Source organism: Tamandua tetradactyla, chromosome 19, assembly GCF_023851605.1.
Source record: "Tamandua tetradactyla isolate mTamTet1 chromosome 19, mTamTet1.pri, whole genome shotgun sequence".
Lineage (NCBI taxonomy): Eukaryota > Metazoa > Chordata > Mammalia > Pilosa > Myrmecophagidae > Tamandua > Tamandua tetradactyla.
In genome coordinates, this window is record NC_135345.1 from 7786282 (window position 1) to 7808492 (window position 22211).

General features: G+C 40.2%; 1 protein-coding gene across 4 annotated transcripts in view; it reads right to left on the reverse strand.

Moving 5' to 3' along the window:
* STK32B (serine/threonine kinase 32B) overlaps nucleotides 1-22211 on the reverse strand; it is a 474254-nt gene that overhangs the window by 320037 nt on the left and 132006 nt on the right. The window lies entirely within an intron of this gene.

Sequence of the window (22211 nt, forward strand, 5' to 3'; positions counted from 1 at the left end):
ACCTAGGGAGGCTGGAGTCCCCGGCAGGGCTCAAGGTTCAGACCCAGGCTCTCTGTTGCACCAGATGCACTTGTATTCTTTCTAACTTTTAATTTTGAAATACTTTCAAACTTACAGGAGAATTACAAGAATAATATGAACCCCATACTGAGAACTTCAACATACCCCTACTGTCCCCTCAGATACCCACACACATCAATTTTAACATTTTGCCATGTTTTCTGTTTCTTCCTTCTTTCTATCTATCCATCCATATCTATCTATCTACCTATCTGTCTGTGTATCTGTCTCTCTTTCTTTTTCTTCCTTTCTCTTTTTTTCTTTTTCTTCCTTTCTCTTTCTTTCTTTCATTTATCAGCCCATTTTCTGGATGCTTGAGTGTAGGATGTATACATCATGCTCCTTGAACACATAATACTTCCAGATATGTCCTTCTGAATGTCTTTTCCTCCCTTATTAGATCTCATTCAGAATCACATATGTCATGGTCAGCTTCATGTGTCAACCTGGTGGTGCCCAGTCATCTGGTTGGGCAAGTGCTGGCCTGTCTGTTGCTATGAGGACATTTCACAGACTTAAATCATGATTATGTCAGCTGCATCGACAGCTGATTGTGTTTGTAATCAGCTAAGGGGAGTGTCTTCTGCAATGAGTGATACTTAACCTAATCAGCAGAAGGCTTTTAAGGAGGATTCAGGAGAGAGAGTCACTCTTCCTGCTTCTGCCGGTGAGCCTCTCCTGTGGAATTCATCCAGACCCTTTGTTGGAGTTGCCAGCTTCACAGCTTACCCTACAGATTTGGACTCTTCCATCCCCAGTTGTCCAGCAAGCCTCTCCTGAGAGTTCATCATGGACTTCATCAGAGTTACCAGCTTGTGGCCTGCCCCACAGATCTTGGACTCTACATTCCCATGGTTACGTGAGATACTTTTATAAATTTTATATCTGCAGATATCTCCTTCTGATTCTCTTTCTTTAGAGAACCCTAGCTAATACAATGTACTACATTTAATTGCCATGATATCTTTAATTGCTCTCTATTTACATTTTGGGAACATATATACAACATAAACTTTCCCATACCAACCACTCTCAAGCATACGATAAGTGGAATTAATCACATTTATGATGTTGCAGTACCCTCACCACCTTCCACTACTAAAAGTTCCCATCTCCCCAAACAGAAATCCTATGCCCATTTTGCATGAACTCCCCATTTCCCCTATTCCTCATCCTTGGCATCCTATACTCTACTTTCTGATTCAAAGAGCTTGCATAATTTGCAATAGTTTTTGTAGTTACCATGAGGCTTAAATTTAACACCCTAAATCTATATAATAATCTCTTTTGCTTTGATACCACTTTAACCTCAGTGGTATACACATGTTCCTTTACCCTTCCATCCCCTACCTTTATGTAATTATCACAAATTTCATGTTTATACATTCTGAGTCCCAAGCCACTAATTTACGCATTTGCCTTTTAGCATCTCACACTGTCATCTTGATCAGGGTGTCTTCCTCAGCTGTGCTTATAACCAAGGACACATGTTGGAGGATGCCCAGGGCATGGCTGGGGGGGACACCAGTGATAATATTGGGGACCTGGAAACACAGCTAAGGAACTCCGGGTTTTCTCCTGGTGTCACAGGTTGCTCTTCTGTTAGAACTTGATCCTCTTTCAGCTGCCACAGTCACTGAGTCTAATCGAGGCAGAAGTGGAGCAATGCAAAAAAGCCTGAATTCAGAGTCTGGCTTTGATCCTTGTCACCTCTCTGAACTTCAGGATCTCCATCTGTCCAAATTGCATTATCAAAAACCACCTGCACAGGTGAGGCAACTCTAAATGAGATTAAGGAAGTGAAAGTACATGGCAGTACTAGGTGGATGGCACATGTCATCTGAATCTAAACTTATTCAGTGGCACATCTCATGAAACCTCCAGAAGAATGTCTTCAGGGAAGTAACATTAGTGGCATGAGGTTGAAGACAAAATCATTTTCCAGTGAACTTAAAAAAATGAAAACAGGAGACAAAGTTAGGTAATCTAGATGAAATGGACAAATTCTTAGAAACACACTAGTTACTTAAACTAACTCAAGAAGAAATAGAAAATCTCAGCAGATGATCAACCAGTAGAGAAACTGAATCTGTAATCAAAACCCTCACAACAAGGAAAATTCCAGAACCAGATGTCTTTACTTGTGAATTTTAATAAACATTCAAAGAAGAATTAACACCAAACTGTCTCAAACTCTTCCAAAACTGTGAAGAGGAAGGAACACATCTGAATTCATTCTATAAGGCCAGCATCACCCTAATACCAAAGTCATATAAAGATATCACAAGAAAAGAATATTACAAACCAATATTCCTTATGAATATAGATGCACAAATCCTTAACAAAATACTAGCAAAATGAATCAAACAGCACATTGAAAGGGATATTCACCATGACCAAGTGGAATTTATCCAGGTTATGCAAGATGGATCAATCAATGAAATGCAGCATATTAACAGAAGAGAGAAAGGTGTGGTTTATAGAAGCACCTCAGGGGCTAGTAGCTTTGCGGAAATTTTAGCAAAAACTTCTCAAGCCCTAAGCACAAGTCCCTGAGGCCCACGTTGAAGGCAGACATGCAGTGGACCAATAATTTCAATAATTAGCCTTTCCCATATCTCTCACTTCTTATTTATGTTCTCAAAAGAGACACTCAGCAAACATTGGTCCTTCCAGGGCTGGGAGCCCTGAAGTCCAGCTGGCTGCATCCTCTTGAAAGGATGAAGCTGTAGTTGGATCACATCTGCCCAGTGCCTCTGGTTCTGAGTCTATGCAAATAAAGACATCCATTACTCTCATTGGTTATGATGTGCAAAGGTGGCTGAAATGGCTCTTGCCTCCCAGGGAGGGGGTTGGAATGGGTAAACATTCACTGCAACTCAAAGTCAATTTAGGAAATTGGAAGATACTCTTTGAAATTAAATTAGAATTCTGACTTTCAAAGTAGAGCCATTGATTTGAATAGAGCTTGGAAGTTTGACTTTCGGATGCAAGGAGAAGGGAGATTGGTATGGGGGTTGAATCTAGCTTGGAAGTTTGGATTTATAAGTAACAGAAGAGAGGCTGGGACATGTGGGTCTCAGGCAGCTCTACATTGCCAACCTGGGTGTGACTTGGGATGGGTTAACTTGGTCTCAACCATCTTCTCGCTAAGTTGATGGGTTGAATCTGATGATCTCTAAGGCTTTTCTGAAACACCCTCTATTTCTCAGGAGCACAGAGGCAAGAAGGCTGGATGCAGAGTCAGGGGAGCTGGGTTGTTATCCTGGCTCTTGCAGATAGTGAAAAGACCATGCACCTCCCTGGCCACTCAAGCCTTGCTTCCAAATGGAATTAAGAACTGAGACAAGTCCAAAGCACTGAGTGGAGATGAGGCTCTGCAAGGAAGGCATTGGGACACCATGACCCTTTGGGGTCACTTGGACCAACGCTTGATTCTGGGTCTACCTCCTATCTGCTGTGTGACCATGGGCAAATCACCTTCTCTCTCCGAGCCTCAGGCTGCCTATCAGTGAATGGGAAATAAAATCTTCTTCCTCAAAGGGCTGTTGTTAAGATCCATGAGGGATTATCTGTGAGGAGCAGGCTGTGGTTGCTGAACAGATGAGAGTTTTCCTCACTCTTCATGCAGTTGTGCCCATATGATGCTACCAGCACAGAGGGGGCTCAATAAATGCCAATGATCAGTGTGATTACTGATGTTGTCAGCAACACCCTCATTAGGGATCCATCTGAAGTAAGAGTGGGCTACCAGGAGGGAAGTTTTTTCCCAGGACATACAATCACAGATGTTTCTGATCCGATGGCCAGAGCCAAGCAGGTCTGACAGCTTGGGGCAACATTTCGTATTAGCCCAAGCCCTTTGTGATGCTGCCTCTCACACACCCACCCACCACCCAGGCAAGGGCGACCCTCAGCAGCAGCCCCAGACGTTCGGCCAGGCAGGATGACCGAGGTGCAGGAACAGAATGAACAAAGTCTCTGTGGACTGTGTGGGACCTCCCAAAAGGCATGCCCACATCCCAACCCCCAGAACCTGTGAATGCGGTCTTACTTGGGAAAAGTCTTTGCAGATCTGTTATGCTAAGGATCTCTAGAGGGCCCATTCTGGATCAAGGTGGTCCTTTGACAAAGGATCCTTTAAAGAGAAGAGAAGGGAGAAGACACACACAGAGGAGATCCAATGACAAGGGTCCTTTAAAGAGAAGAGAAGGGAGAAGACACACACAGAGGAGAAAGCCATGGGAAGACAGAGGATGAGGAGCACCCGAGGTTGCTGGCAGTCCTACCAGTGGCCGGGACCTTAATTTGTGATTTCTGCTTTTAGATTTGTGAGAGAAAACATTTCTGCTGTTTGAAGCCATCCAACTTTGGGGCTTTGTAGGGGCTACCCCTGGAAAGGAACACAATCAGTGAGTGTTCACCACTGAGACCTGCCAGGGCTGGCCAGCCTGCCAAGCACCCCTATGACCCTTACTGTACTCTCTGTTGAATGGGTGTCAGGACTGGCCCTTCAATGGCTACAGTGAGGTCCTGTGGAAAGAGTACTGCAGCATGAACGGCCCACACAATGCCCGTGAGCATGGGCTGGCTGTAACATTCCTCATTGGTGTCTGGGCCCCAACCCTGCAGCCACCAGCAAATGGGAGGCACTGAATACGTCAACTCCCTGAGCACAGCCTGGCTGAATGTGTGGGTGCCAGGACCCCTCATTCCCACCTACTCTCCTGGCCTGTCATTCTGTCTATATGAGTCCCCAGTACATGAGGAGGTCTGCTATTTAGGGCTTAATGTTTCAAATGTCAGTGACAGGAATTTCATTGTAAAAGCCTCCTCACTGGCCAGCCCCATCTCTGAACCAGCCTCTGTTCTTTGTAAAATGAAAGGCTTAAAGCCCCTCAAGGGCTGTCCTGGGCCTTCAGGACACATTCAAGGTTCCTGTCTTGGCATGTGTAGTCCCCCATGCCTGTGCTGCCATCGCCCCTGTTCCTACTGTAGCACTGAATACACTGTCTTGCAAATCCCTGACTATATCTGGCAGTTGGACCATAAGTACCACAGGCCAAGACTGCCAGCTTCCTGCTCTGGGACTCCTGCACGTGAACTTGTCACCTTCTCTCTTGACTCTCTCCATGCATTAGCATATTCTGTTCCCTCTGCTTAGAGGCCCCGCCCACACACTACCTACAATGACTCATGAAGAAATAGAAGATCTTAACAGACCAATCACTAATAAAGAGATTGAATCAGTAATCAAAAACCTCCCAAAAAAGAAAAGCCTGGGACCAGATGGCTTCTCAGGTGAATTTTATTGAACATTCAAAGAAGAGTTAGTGCCAATATGGTTCAAACTCTTCCAAAAACTTGAAGAGGAAGGAACACTCCTGAACTCACTCTATGAGGTCAACATTACCCTCAAGACAAAGTCAGATAAAAATACTACAAGAAAAGAAAATTACAGGCCAAAATCCCTATGAATATAGGTGCAAAATTCCTCAAAACAATTCTGGCAAACTGAATCCAATAACATACTAAAAGAATTATGCACTGTGATCAAGTAGGATTTATCCCAGATATGCAAAGTTGTTTCAATTTAAGAAAACAAAATATAATACACCACATAAACAGAAAAAAGGGATAAAAACACATGATCATCTCAATTGACACAGAAAAGGCATTTGACAAAATCCAGAACCCTTCGTCATAAAAACACTCAGAAAATTAGTAATAGAAAGAAACCTCCTCAACGCGATAAGGGGAAAAACTGAAAAATCTACCACTAGCATCATATCCAATGGTGAAAGACTTAAAGTATTCCCTCTAAGATCAGAAACAAGACAAGAATGCCCACTGTCACCACTACTATTCAATACTATACTGGAAGTTCTAGCCAGAGCAGTAGGCAAGAAAAAAACAAAAGACATAAAGGAAGAAGTAAAATTTTCCCTATTTTTAGAAGGCATGATCCTTTACATCAAAAAATCCTGAAATATCTACAACAAGGCTACTAGAATTAAAAGATGAATTCAGCAAAGTCTTAGGGCAGAAGATCAACACCCAAATATCAGTATTGTTTCTACACACTAGTAATGCACAATCTTAAGAGGAAATCAAAGAAGAAATTCCATTTACAAGGGCAACAAAATTAATTAAATATCTAGGACTTGTACACAGGAAATTATAAAACATTGCTAACAGAAATAAAAGATCTAAATAAATGGAAGGACATTCTGAGTTCATGGACTAGAAGACTAAACACTGTTATAATGTCAATTCTACCCAAAGTGAAATACAGATTCAATGCAATCCCAATCAAAATTCTAAAAGCTTTCTTTTCAAAAATGTAAAGTCCAATCATCACATTTATATGGAAGCTTAAGGGGCTCTAAATAGCTGATGCCATCTTGAAAAAGAAGATTGAAGTTGGAGAACTCACACTTCCGAATCTTAAAACTTATTACAAAGCCATGGTAATCAAAACAGAATGGTGCAGGCCTAAGGACCGACATAATAGACAAACGGGATCTAACTGAGAGTTCAGAAATTAACTGACACCCATGGCCAACTGATTTTGGCTAAGGGTGACAAGGTCACCCCATGGGGAAATAATAGCCGCTTCAACAAATGGTGCTGGAAAAAATAGGATGTCCACATGCAAAAGAATTAAGGTGGACCCCTTCCTCATACCATATTCAAAAATCAACTCCAAATAGATCAAAGACCTAAATATAAGAACCAGAAGTATAAAACTCCTAGAAGAAAACATAGGAAAGCATAAAGTTTTTAGATTTTATACCCATAGCACAAGAAACCAAAGAAAGGCAGTTAAATGTGATTAAATCAAATTCTGTTCCTCAAAGAACTTTACCATGAAAGTAAAATGAGAACCCACACAATGGGAGAATATCCAATAACTGTTTAGTATCCAGAATATATAACGAAATCCTAAACTCAACAACAAAAAGACAAATGACACAAATAAAAAATAGGTAAAAGACTTGAATAGACATTTCTCCAAAGAAGGAATGCAACTAGCTAAAAAGTACATGAAAAGATATGCAGCATTATTAGCCATCTGAGAAATGCAAATTCAAAACTACAATGAGCTAACACTGTGGCAACTATTTAAGTAGAAAACTGTAAGATTTGTTGGAGATGTGGAGAAACAGGAACACTCATTCGCTGTTGGTGGGATTGTAAAAGAGTGCAGCTCCTGTGAAGATAGTTTTGTGGTTTCTCAGAAAATTTAGTATAGATTTATATTTGACTTGGCAATCACACTTCTAGAAGACAGAAGCAACCAAGGGTCCATCAAACAATGAGTGGATTGATAATATGTGGTATATACAATGGAATATTATTCAGTCATGAAGAGGAATGATGTTTTGATGCATATGACAACATGAACACATGATATTGAGTGAAATAAGCCAGTCATACAAATATTGTATGGTCTCATTGATATGAAACAATTAGAATAAGCAAATTCAAAAGGTCAGAAACTAGAATATTGTACAAAGTTTCTATGATGGGTGATGGAAAATTTTAGGTAATAGAGGGTGATGGTAGCCCAACATTTTGAATGTGATTAATATCATGGATTTATGTTTGAATATGGTTAAAAGGGCAAATTTGGGGTTATACATGTGTGTCTAGAATAAAAACTTTAAAAACCCTAGTACAACAGAAACATGGAACTGTAAAATAAATCATGGGCTATATTTAAAAGTACAATTATAATGATATTATTTTATCAGTTGTAGCAAATGTACCACATTCGGTGCAAGGTGGGAGAGAGGGGAGAGGTAATATGAGAAGCTGTATTTTATGAATTGTTTTTTTGTAAACCTACAACTTCTCTAATAAAAACTTGATTTATTACAAAAAATAGATACAAAGGTTCAAAAAGGATATGAAAAAAACCTCAACATCCTTAGCTATAAGGGAAACACAAACCAAAATCACAATGAGATAATACCTCATATCCATTAAAATGGCTATCATTTTAAAAATTAAAGTAGGTTTTGGTAAGTATATGAGAACCAGGAATGCTCATCCATTGTGGGTGGGAATGTAAAATGGTGCAGCCTCTATAGAAGATAATTTGACAGTTCCTCAAAAAGTTAAGTATAGAATTACCATGCAACCCCAAAATCCTTCTTCTAGGTATATATGCAAAAAATTGAGTGCAGGGATATGAACAGATATTTTCAAACTGATGTTCACAATTGCCAAAAGGTGGAAGCAACACAAGTATCCATCAACTGATGAACAGGTAAACAAAATGATATATACACACAAAGGAATATTATTCAGCTGTGAAGAGGAACGAAGTTCTGAAATATGCGACCTCATGGTTGAAACTCGAAGACATCATTATGTTCACTGAAATAAGCCAGATGTAAAAAGATAAATATTATATGATTATGCTGATATAAAACAGCCAGTATAAGCAATCTCATTAAGTCAGAAATTAAAATACAGGTTATCAGTGGAAGGGGTGGCAGTAGGAAATGTGGAGGGCCAAGTTTGGGGTGATGGAAAAGTTTGTAAGTGGGTGGTGTTGATGTTTGCACACTGTTGAGAATGCAAATAACACCAGTGTATTGTATATTTGAAAGTGGTTAATATGAGAAATTTTATGATGTACATTGTTCTGGTTTGCTAGCTGCCGGAATACAACACACCAGAGACGGATTGGCTTTTAATAAAAGGGGATTTATTTTGTTGGTTCTTCAGAGGAAAGGCAGCTAACTTTCCACTGAGGTTCTTTCTTACGTGGAAGGCACAAGATGGTCTCTGCTGGTCTTCTCTCCAGGCCCCTGGGTTCCAACAACTTTCCCCAGGGTGACTTCTTTCTGCATCTCCAAAGGCCTGGGCTGAGCTGCTAGTGCTGAGATGAGGAATGCCAAGCTGCTTAGACTGTGCTACATTGCGTTCTCTCATTTAAGCACCAGCCAATTAGGTCAAACGTCACTCATTGTAGCAGACACGCCTCCTAGCCGACTGCAGATGTAATTAGCAACAGATGAGGTTCACGTACCATTGGCTTATGTCCGCAGCAACAAGACTAGGTATGCTCACCTGGCCAAGTTGACAAATGAATCTAACTAACACGTACATATAACATCACAATAAAAATTTTTAACAGAGTAGATCCTACATACATAATTGTGGATGAATGAATAAATAAAGGAACAAACGAAACCATGGAAAATTTGTTTTGTGGGAGGTGAGCTCTTTCAGGTGGCAGAGTAGAGGAGAGTTTAAAGGGAAACCCATAGCTCGGAGGCAAGTCCAAGAGGTGGTCATGGTTTTCTAGTTAAGTAATGCCACTCCTTACACACATACTGACCAGCTTTGGAGTCAGGGGAGAAATCATAGAATCAAGAAGGTCAGGAGAGCAAGGAACTTAGCAACAGCTTTGGTGCCTCTGATGCCCCTAGTGCTAAAAATACATTGACTGTGATGAAGGGAGATGGGAATCACTCTAATAAACGATGTGAAGAGAACTGAAGATGCTTGGATGAAAGGAGACCTCATTCTGAGAAAGGGTTGAGAAATGCAAAGAGGCAACCAAGTCCGTCAAATTGGTCAGTAATAAATCATTTGCTTTGCCAATGCTTGAATGCCTTTTTGGGAATGAGCCTGCATTCTCACTCCCAAAATAAATACTGAGCTCAGAATAAAGTAATCCCCAAGAACCAACCAATTCCTCCAAAGTATGCCCTAAGCCAAACACGACCTAATTAATATGAAATGAATAAGCAATTCATCAAAAAAAATGGATTCCATCCTATACAAAAGTTTTCTACATGAACAATGAAGGCTTGTAGTAAAAGCATCCTCTTTAAGAATTCTAAAAATTATTCTTACGTAAGAATACCTAACTTTTGAGGCTTGGAGAGGTTAGGCGTTTTGCCCAGAGTCATGGTTGAGCCAGAATTCCAATGCAGCTCTATCAGACCTGGGGACCCAGGCTCTCTAACTATTATGCTATAAACTAATTAACGTACGTATTTTCCTCAAAAAAGAAATCACACATTTGCGTCTCCACTTGTGGCAGACACGGTGTGGGCCGCTTCACATACACGTGCTCTCACTGGCTAACTTGGTTCCTGCCTCAGGACCCTGTACCTGCTGTACCTTTTCTTTTCAGTCTTTCCCCAGATCCTCACATAGCTCCTTCTCAGAGATGCTGCCCTGCTACCCTCTGCCCTGGTTACAGCCATACTCCGTACATTTTCTGTAGAGCAAGGATCATCATTGAAATTATCCTGTGCAGAAACAGTTTGCTCTGCACGCCGTCACAAGGACCCAGGATAAATCCCAGGACAGAGGAGCTGCCTATAAAAATTTACTGTTGGACTTCAAGTCTTGCTGTGCATGACACCTTGCTACCATTAATTTGAAGGTAAAAGATAAAGATTCCCAAAAAGTAAGTTTTAGGGAAAAAGTAAAAACAATCAGTGGTTGCCTGGGAAGGTAGGTATGGGATTAGGAATAATTAAGTGTAGCACAGGGCATTTTAAGGGCCATGAAACTGTGCTACGTGAGACTACAATAGTTAGGCATTTGTCAAAACCCGTAGAACTATACAACACAGAGTGAACCCTAATGTAAACTGTTTAGTTAATAATGTATCAATATTGGTTCACCATTTGTAACAAATGTCTAACGCCAATGTAAGATGTTAATAAGAGAAACCCTGAAGGGAGGCATTTGGGGTATCATATGGGCACTCTGTATTTTTGCACATTTTTTCTATAAAACCTAAAACTTCTCTAAAAAGTCTACTATAAAAAACTGATAAGCCAAATGTTTCTGAACATTCACGTTTATAAACACACATATAATCTAATCCTTGCTAAATTCCAAAATGGATTTGCTGCCATCTCTGGACACAAAACTGGTTAGTCTGCTACTAAACAAATACTCTTTGTATATTATGAATTTGCATGCATGTACAAAAGTCTGGAAATGTGGAAGGAGACTACTGATAATATGCTTGGGGATGGAAATGGTGATCATTGCATAATAAGACAGTGCTGAATCTGAATTATCTTCTGTGCAACTCTTGCTCAATTTGATCCAGAATCTTCCTTTGAGGGACATAAAGAGCTACTATCATATAACTCTATGCCACTTTCTGCTATTTTATGAGCAGTCTGCCTTTGGCTACTCCATGAATTTTAATTAAGACCATGTTATTTTGCTGCTACCTTTCAGTAGAGAGCCCACTTGCTAATTTAAGAAACATACTTTTGAAGTAAACTCAGAAAGTTCTCCCAAAGGTATCCTCCTCCTTTCCTTGAAAATAAATAAGTCCACTCAACTTCAAAGTTAACTCAAAGTGGAATACCTCAACCTGGACTCTCTCTGCTGGCACTGCTATAAGAGGAAGAGTACTATCAAAGGGGGAACGGGGAGGATGGAGAGATAGTGCTGGAGGAGAGCAGGGTGCTGATAAGAAGGGGTGATTGTAAAAAATGAGAGTCTGCAGGATGGAAATTGAGAAATTTACTTCTGAACCCTGACCCAGAGGCAAACAATTCGGGCTTTCAAAGAAATCTTACAAAAATTGATTGGTTGACTAAGTTCTGCACTCTCATGTGGACATGCACGTGTGTGTGTGTGTGTGTGTTTGTATGTGTATTACTGAGCAGTTTAGTGAGTGCTGGGGATACAAGAGTAAACAAGGAGGAAGCATCGCTGCCCTCATAGAGCTTATGCTCTGGTGTGTTTTAGGCAAATACCAGGAAATGGTTTGGCTTAACCAATGGGAATTTATTCGCTCACAGTTTTGAGTCTAGGAAAATGTCCAATCTGAGGCATCATCAAGGCAATGCTTTCTTCCAAAGACACCTGCTGGCAAACCTTGGCTTCTCTGCCACATGGCAAGGTACGTGGCAGCTTCTGCTGGTCTCTTCTTCCTGCTGGGCTTTCGTTGATTTCAGCTTTGTGCTTCCATGACTTTCTCTCTGTCTGAATTCCATTCTCTTATAAAAGACTCTAGTAATAGGGTTAAGACCCATCCTGACTGAGGTGAGACATGCCTTAACTGAAGGAACCTCATCAAAAGGTCTTACTTATAATGGTTTTACACCCATAGGATGGATTAGATTTAAGTACATGTTTTTTTCTAGGGTATATTCAGCTCTGAACCACTATATGGTGCATGAGACCAGCAAACAAGCAGACAAATGCAAACATTTAGGTTATAATTCCAGTAGTGACAGGTGCTATGAAGAAAGAGGATCATGGAAAGGCTAAGGGAATATGGAATTCTTGGAGCTAGAGTGGGACTACTCCAGGAGGGGTGTCCATGGAAGGGTCCCATGGAAGGGACATTTGGGCAGAGATATGTACAAGAGATCTGTACAAAATTAGTACAGAAATCGGTACAGAGATCTTGGAGAAGGGTGATCAAGGCCAAGGGGACAGCAAGTATAAAAGTTCTGAGTTAGAAGCAAGTTTGGCATGTTTGAGAGACAACAGAAGGGCTGAGGCAGAATGAGCAGGAAGATGGGGAGAAGGGGCAAAAAATGAAGTCAGAAAAAGAAGCATATGCCATACTGTTGGGCTTTGCAGGCTTCCCTGAAGAGATTGCCTTTTATTCTGAATGGGATGGAAGCCACTGGATGTTTGAAGGAGCAACCAAGTGATCCAATCTGTGCCTTATGTACACTGCTAGCTGCTATGTAAATTGAGACTCGCTTTCTTCTTTCTCTCTCTCCTGCATCCATTCACAAAGCCAGCATATATTATGTCTTTATCATGTGCTGAGTACTGTGCCAGGTGCTGGTGGGACCAGAGAGATGAATATGTACCAGTCACAACTTTTCAGGATTCTCACAGTCTGATGGTGGAGGCAGACACAGAAACTGAAGACATCCCCTACCCCAAGATGGATGGCTGAATCAAAGCAAAGATAACAAGACACATGAAAAGTCACCAAGCCTTCTCTGAGCTATCACTCTGGGTGGACACCCAAGTCTTCCAGAACCCACCAAATCACCAAGGAAAATTCCAGCCACACTGGCTTCAAAAGCCATGAAGGAAATGCATTTGAAGATGCCAAGGTATGTCAGGTATTGTGCTGGGGCTGCATGCTATCTGCCCTCTCATATTTCACATTAAATATGTAAGACCTCTCTGGTCATTCCTATTTTTCAAAAGAGGAAATGGAGAGTTGCAGAAGCTTTGTGATGGGTTCAAGTTCACACAAAGCAAAAGGACCAGAATCTGAACTCAAACCTCCCCATCTTGGGAGTGCATGCTCTCTTCTTTGCCCTGTTGCTTCTAAAAACAAATGTTCAAAATTGTTGGACATTGATGGACATTCTCCTCCTGACACCTATGATTTCCAACTCACATGCATGTGACTAATGTAATTTCAATTTCATTCCCATATTTGGCAGTGGGGTTCTCTCCAGGCCTCCAATTGCTTCTTGTGGGACTGTTTTCCTTTGTTTGGGGCTTCATTCCTTCCTTCTACAGTTAGACTGTCACTTTCCCCATGCTGAAGAAGATGACAATCAACAAATGCAGACCTATTTTTTCATAAGAAACATGGCATTTGAGGGGAAGTCCTTCACTTTTGACTCCATGGAAGGGTTGAGAATGTCTGGGCTTAGATCACACGGCCATAGCTTGATCCACTGCTACGTCTAGGCACAGCCACCTCACACAGCTTTTTCTGCGTGAGTCGGGATCACAATGATTGACAGTCCCACAAAACCCACATGGAGTGGTATTATTACGATAAGAAAAGAGGCAAAAAAATGCATGCTGGACATCAAGGATAGTAACCTTACTGTGGTTCCCCATTCCCTATCCATTTTAAAGTGTTTAATTCACTTACCCAAAGTTCGACAAGTAACACATAACAGTGCCAGGCTGAAAAGTGTTTCCATTGTAATATGGAAGCTAATCTGCTGTGCCTCAATTGTCCCAGAATTTAGTCATAAAAGGATTATAATGAATTTCAGGAAATTCTTGTTAAAATCAATGGCATGCCTACAGCTGTCTATTTGGGGGAACACAACTTCTTCCAGCATGAAAGTAAAATTAGATTTCTGTGAATTCACATGTGCTCTCTCCTGATAACCAAGGCTATTGTCACAGCTTAACAATGAAATGTCTTTCTTGAAAACTCTTAATAAATGCCAGATATTGAACATGCAAAAGGTAGAAAGCAAAGCCAAAATATTCATTCAATATTAAGAGGCTGATTTTCTTGATCCTATACCAGTCCACTCCTACCTGGAGTTTAATAGCCACATAGATGTTCCTTGCATTTACCATGAAACCCAGTGATTATTTGGTATTTTAACCAGAACAAAGCTATGTATGTTCTATCACTTTGAACTAAACTGAACCTCATCCTGAATACTAGATGCTGTATCCATTCTACATGAACTTGGGTATCATCAATAAATTGCTATAGCCCAAGAGAGAATTAAAAATGGACCCTCTAGATATCTTGGATTTGTCAACTGGTCCATTATAATCATGGTTTTATGGCATTTATGCTCTGGGTTACAGGTTCTGTGAGCCAAGCTGAAAGTCAAACAGTAGCACAAGCATAGGCACTAAAGGCAGATAACAGTTTCAAGGGATGATGACAGACTATGACCAATTTAAAAGTCATGAGGTCACATGTGGACAGATTTGGTAGTATGTCGTAATGGAGCAAAAGGGATTCAAGCCAAAAACTCATCAATGAAAGGAGGGTAAAAATGATATACTTCTATGTGTGGCCAACTGTATTGTGGCTTAAATGAGATGATTCCATTTTCCTTACACCATGAAATGCTCAACATTAGAATGAGAAATCACAAGTGAAAGGACAACAGGATTTTCAAATGTTCTTTCATTTGAGTTCAGCCAGTATGCATGTGAATATTAAAACACCTCCTAAATTCTCTGGACCACAACTCTTATTCTGAGAGACCCACAAAAGGGGAGCCTCATATTTGGTGTATAAACTCTGCCCAAATCTCTGATTGACACTTAAAGGACATGCATGTAGTTCATTTATTTTTTCTCTGAAATGGGCTGCTTGCAGTCTTCCCAGCTAAGAAAAAAAGAGCACTGAAATAAGCTGAGATATGGGTGGCTACCCAAAAGGCATAGTATATACTGAGTAAGTCCAACAAAATCAACTGCTTGTTAAAAATATGTTTTCAAATTAACACAACAAATCCAAAGTCTCTACAAGATAACCTCCACAATGTTCAGAATATAATACTAACCTACTCGACATGATGGAATTAGTATAAAATAAGCAGCCATTATGACTTTGCTGTATGAGATAAAGAAAAATAATGTTGAAATGAATAATAAAAAAATAAGAAATACAAGTGGAGAAAGAGAGAAACTAGTTTTAAAAACTAAGATATTTCACCTAGGTGTATGATAGTCAAACTTCTAAAAAAAAAACAAAGATGAAGAAAACTCTTGAAAGAAGAGAGAGATGAAACTGAGAAATTATATACCAGAGAAAATTGCTTCAATAACTGATGATTTCTATAAAATAAAACCTATGGAGGTCAGCTGAAAATGGTACAAAATATTTAAAGCAATGAAAGAAAAATTACTGTCTATCCCAAATTCTGTATCCAGCAGAAATATTCTTCAAGAAAGAAAATGAAATAAATGCATTTCAGATAAAAGAAAATGAAGAGACTGTATTGACAAGAGACCTACACTACTCAAAATACTAATAGAAATTCTTCAGGCTAAAAGGTAATGATACCAGAGAGAAACATAGGTATTCATAAAAGGTCTGGATAAAGATCAAGTTCTCCTCCCCAATTTGAAAAAAAGAATATGATTATTTAAAGCAAAAGTGATAATATCTTGGAGATTTAAAATGTAATAAGCTGTACTATATTTGACAACTATATTATAAAGGTTGTTGAGTGATAAATGGATCTATACAGTTGCAAGGTTCCTACATTTTTATGAATTGTAAAATATTAACTCTAAGTGTATTGTGGAAAGGAAAAGCAAGAGTGTATAATATAATTTCTAGAGCAACAATTTAAAAACATAATGCAGAAAAGTATAGCTAAAAATTAATACACAAATGAAAAGGGAATTCTAAATATTCACTTAGTTCAAAATCATGCAAGAAATGGAAAACAAAGAACAAAACACATAGCGGTAAGCAGAAAATAAATGAAATCATGGTGGGTCTAAATCAAACCATATCAACAATTACATTAAATGTGAATGGGCTACACACTCCAACTAAAAGGCAGAGGTTTGGTCAGAATAGATTTTAAAAGCAAGACCTAACTATATATGGTCATCAAAGGATTCAAGTTAAATATTATAACACAGATCAGTTGAAAGTAAATGCATGGAAAATATATGTCATACAAGCAGTAAGCATAATTAGGTTGGAATGACTATATTAGTCTCAGAGAAAATAAGCTTCCAAACAAAGAGCATTACCAGAGAAAGAATGAGATTTCAGGTTGATAAGAGGGTCAATTAATCAGATGGGCATAATAATCATAGTGTGCATGTATCTAACAACAGAATTTAAATTATAACAAGCACAAATTGTTGGAATTAAATGGAGGAAGTTGCATAATCACAGCTGGAGATTTTATACACCTCTCTCAGAAACTGATAGAACAGTTACATTAAAAAAAAAATCAGGAAAGGCAATATCCCCCACCTTGACTAAACTGACATTTATAGAATATCGTGTACAACAGCTTTGGAATACATATTCCTTTCAAGTGGACATGATATAGTAGACCACATATTAGATGTAAAATAAGTCTCAATAAATATAAAAGGTTAAAATATTTGCTATATGTTATAGGACCTGAATAAATTAGATATACCCTAGAAAAGCATGTATTAAACCTGATCCCATCATGTGGAGGCAATCTTTTCTTTTAATCTCTATAGTACTTTAGGCTGGAAACTTGATTAGATTGTCTCTAAGGAGATGCAACTCACCCAGTTGTGGGTTTTAACTTGGATTAGAGGGAGATGTGACCCCACCCAGGCCAGGTGGGTCTTGATTAGTTTACTGGAATCCTTTAAAAGAGGAAGCATTTTGGAGAAAGCATTAGAATGATGACAGCTACAAGGAGAGCCCATCCAGCCAGAGACATTTGGAGATGAAGAAGGAAAATGCCCCTGGGGGAGACTCATGAGAGAAAAGCCTGGAGAGAAAGCTAGCAGGTGTTGCCATGTTTGCCACATGCCTTTCCAGTTGAGAGGAAAACCCTGAACTTTATTGGCCTCTTTTGAATGAAGGTAACCTCTTGTGGGTGCCTTAATTTGGACATTTCTATAACTATAATTTAATTGGGATATTTTCTTGGCCTTAGAACTATAAACTAGCAACCTAATAAATTCTCCTTTGTAAAAGCTATTCCATTTCTGGTATAATGCATTCTGGCAGCTAGCAAACTAGAATAGCATGTATAAAGAAGGAAATAATTTTAAAAGAAGAAAAGTTAGCAAAACATAAGACAACAGAAAAATTATGAAAAAAATGGTTCATTGTAAATATCAATACAATTTACAAACTAATAAATAAATTGATCAAAAAATAAGAGAAAAGCACAAATTACTAATATAAAAAATAAAAGAGAAGTCATCATTACACGTGCTACAGAAATTAAAAGGACAATATGAGAATATCATATATTACTTCGTGCCAACAATTTGCCAACTTAGATGAAATTAATAAATTCCTTGAAAAATATAACACCTTTCACCTATGTAAAAACAAAATCTAAGTAACCTTATACCTATTGAAGAAATTGATTCCGTAAAGAATAATAAACAGATAAACACGTCCTAGTTTTGAAATGGTCAAAAGTTTTGAGCATACAGTTCACGGAAGAAGATACACGACTGGTCATTAACACATGAAAAACTGTTTATCATTTCTGGGAATCAGGGAAGTGCAGATTAAAATCACATTAAGATGCTACTAAACCAATATCTGGATAGTGAAAATGTAAAATATTAATGGAACTGTATGTTGGCAAAAATACAAAACCAATGAAACTCTCTTACTCAGAGTATAAAAGGGTATACCCACTATGGAAAAACTCTATTCCAGTTCTTTATAAAATTAAACCTATACTTCTGCTCTATGAACCAGTACCTCTAATCCTAAATATTTATTCAAAAAAAGTGAAATAATATATCCACGAAAAAAATTTACACAAATTTTCATAGCGGTTTTAGGCAAAATAGTTGAAACCAGAGAGCATCTAGGAGTCTCATGATAAAACTGGATTAATAATCTGTTTCATATTAATAGAACAGAATACTATTCTTTAACAAAAATGAAAACTACTGAAACCGTACATGGATGAATCTAAAAAAAAACAAAACATTATGCTGAGTGAAACAAGCCTTACTCAGAAGGGCACTTATTGTATGATTCCATTTTTATTAAGTTCTGGAAAGGCAAATCTAATCTGTAGAGATGGAGCGGTTGGGGTGGGGTTGAGTTTTGATAGGAAAGGGCTGAGAGAGGACTTTTAGGTGGTGGGTATATTCTCTATCTTCGCAGGGGGTTGGGTTACACAGGTGTATGCATTTCTTAAAACTCAGAAAATGTAAACTATAGATTTATGAATTTCATCATGTGTAAATTTTAAATCAGGAGAAAAACCACAAGCAAATCTCTGTGATAAAATATTTAGGGACAAGTGCACAGACATCTGTAATTATGAGATAAGATGGACTGATGCATGGATAGAAGGACAGGCATTTCACAAAATAACTTGATAAAATATTAATTGTAGAATATAGGTGGTGATATTCTCTCACCTTTGCTGTCTGTTTGAAAAGGTTCATATTAAAGTATTAGGGAACATTTTATGAGCATCCAGTTGATCCTTCCTTCAGCTTTAGAAGTCTGAGTTAGGCACCCTTCAATCTCACCCTTATACCCCGCTGCTAGGCTTTCCTCCACGACAGTGTTGTTATACTGGGTGGCAATGAATTGTTTATTTCTCTGCCTCCCACATACATCTGAAGAATGCTCAAAAGCATCCTGATTCATTTCATAACCTTGAATCTAGAAGAGCACCCAGAACAAATAGGTCCTCCATATGCTGAATAAATGATGCATCAGTAATTGAATGAACGAACGAAAAAATATACACAAACACTGGTTGATTTTATATCAACTCCATACAGACTTCCAAATAAAAGGACAATATGCAGACTTAAAGAAAATCCAATGATAGGTTCCTGTTAAACCAAGAGTTGCATGATCTCTCAAAAGAATATGTGCCTCGCATGACACTGATTGCCAAGTCTGTTTTGCCATTTATCAACAGAGACAGATGTCATGCATGGTGAGATGTTCTGGAAATTTAAACTTCCATAACAACCCAGGGTCATGTTTATGTCTAAATTAATGCCCTTTCAAGCTAAAATCTTGCATGCCACACAACTTCAAAAAGGCATCTTTAGTTAAAGCCTCCCCTGCCTCACTCCCTGCTGATCAGGGGCGAAAATGCACATTAAGCAATGAGATAATCAACATTTACTGAGCATTGTCTTGGATTCTCTGTTGGTTACTACACTATATTATGTCACTTATTTCTCACAACCATCCTATGTGGAAGACATCAACACCCCCATCTTACAGGTAAGGAAATAGAGGCTCAAAGCTAGCCTCACATTACATATGAACGGCACTTGAACCCTTGCTCCTCTGATTCTCAAAGTGCTTGCTCTCGGTATCGCATCATGCTGCCTTGCACATTCAGTGAATGCTTGTTGAGCTGACTTCCTAATAGTTTTAATTATGCAAAGATATGCTTCCATAATGGATCGAATTGTGTTCCCCACAAAGACAGTCCAAGTCCTAACTCTCCATCCTGTGTAAACAGAATTCTCAAAGACCTTATTAGTTAAAATGAGGCAAAACTGAATCAGGATGGCCTTCATCCAGTATGACTGGAGGCCTTATAAGTCAATGAAATTTGGACAGAATAAGACGCCATGTGACAGAGGCAGAGATTGAGTTAGAGATTGCAGCAAGTGACCACCAGAATGCTTTCGACTTCAGAGAAAATGTGATCCTACTGACACCTCAATTTATAAATTCAAGCCCCCAAAACCACACAAAAAATAAATTCTTGCCCACTTAAGCCAACTAGTCTGTGGTATTTATCTCAGCCACACTGCAAACTAATACAGCTCCTGTTCCTAGGAGATTTTTGTAAGGATCAGACACTCATTATAAACATTGACCAGCAATTGCCTGGAAAATCCCTTGAAGACAGAGCAGAATCCATTGGGAGAGGGTTTAGATGTGGTGAAGGTGGAGAAATTGCTTTAGGCTGGAAGGAAACCATTGACACCTCAGTACCCAGGCGGGCTGGGCAGTGTCGGGATGGGGGATCCAGAAGCCAACGACTAATCTGAGACCCTTTCTTAGAAGAGCCCTAAGACAGGAAGATGCCAGCATGAAATGGTGAAGGTCAGGGACAGAAGAAAGGGGAAGCTTTGCCAAGATCCACATCCAGAGAAGAGGAGAAATCCGTGGGAGAGTCTGCCCCCCAACCCCCCCAGGGAGGCAGCAGGGACCACCAAGTGCTCTCATGCCCTTGGAACCTGGGGAGTTCTAGGAGCTTGGTCCCTGCTTCAGACCTGCCACTTCCTTGCCCTTAGTTAAGGCAGGAATGCGGGGCAGGAATGGCACCTTTGTTTGCCCACTTAAGCTGTTCTCCTGCCTTTCTTAACTGGAAGAGCTGATCCCCCAACCAGAAGCTGGAAAGTGAAGGTGCTTAATTCCCCAGCCCCCTGGGTAGCACCAGGTGGTCATATGGCCCCCTCGAGCCCATTGCAGCGAAGGAGAAGTTCACTGGGGGCCTAGCAGGAAGCATCAAGCCACAGGGGGGAGCACCGGTGGTGGGAGAACACCACACAGCACTACAACAAACTCAGGAAGCCACTGGGTAAGAAACCTGAGCAGAAAAGCTGAGGGCAAGGCTGGAGAGAGGCTGGATCTGTGATGACACCTCTAAGCCCCTGAATTAAATCAGAAAGCCCCTACTCTGGGCTACTTGACTTGACGGCATCTCCAGAAGATATCCGAAGCCCCTTCCCACCGCAGCCTCCCCCATCCAGGCCGCCTTCCACTCCTCTCCCGCCGCCCAGAGAGTGTAGGGGCCTCCCAGTCCATCTCCCTGCGCCCGCCTTGGCTTCTCCACAAACTCCAGAAAGCGGGGGCCACTCCGGGATCAGGACTCCCCAGGCCTTCCTTTTCCGCTTTCCCATGGCCCAGGTGGCCCTACCCCGTGGAGCCCTCCCGACTCACGGGGCTCACCCTCCACCGCTCCCCACTGTCTCGGGCCTGGCTGTCCCCGGGGCCAGGCACCTCCCTGTCTCCCTCCTTCAGGGTCCCCTGCCCTCCTGCCGTCTTGTCCCCGGAGCCTCCCTGCCACCCGCCGCAAGATGCCTGCATGGCAGAAGTGCCCTAGTCTCTGAGCTGCCCAGTGCCCCCCGCCAGCTGCACGCGGCCACTGAGGGCTTGAAATTAGCCAGGGTGACCAGGAATGCAATTGTTATCCCTTTATTTCACGTTAAATTAAATTAACTTAAATGTAAATATCCACGAGTGGCTAGTGGCCGCCCTACTGACAGCTCAGCTCTATAAAACAGCAACCTTTTCCAGCGACTTCCACCCCAAACTTCACATCGCCTTACCTCAATGTAGTTTTTTATGCCTTTGTCACTATCTAATGTGCCATAAATGTATGCATTTATCTGTTATCTCTCTCTCTCTAAATGAAAGGTCCACAAGAAAAGGAAATTGGGATAGATTTATTTAATGCTGGATCAAGGAAAATTGTACCTGGCACAGAGTGGGCATTCAATCAATATTCGTGAACTGAATTAATGAAAAAGCAATTGATGGAAGGAAAGAAAGAAGAGAGGAATGGAAGGAGGAGAGGAGGGGAGGGGGGACAAGATTGATTCTCTCCAACTTCTTAGATCAAATGTCTCAGTTACACTGCATATATTTTGAATGGTCTAATCAAGAGAGGGGGATGTGTATAAAAATCAGATCCCTGGTTATCAAACAGCCCTCGCTTCAAATCCCAGCTGTGACTCTTCCTGTGTGCCCTTGGATAAATTGC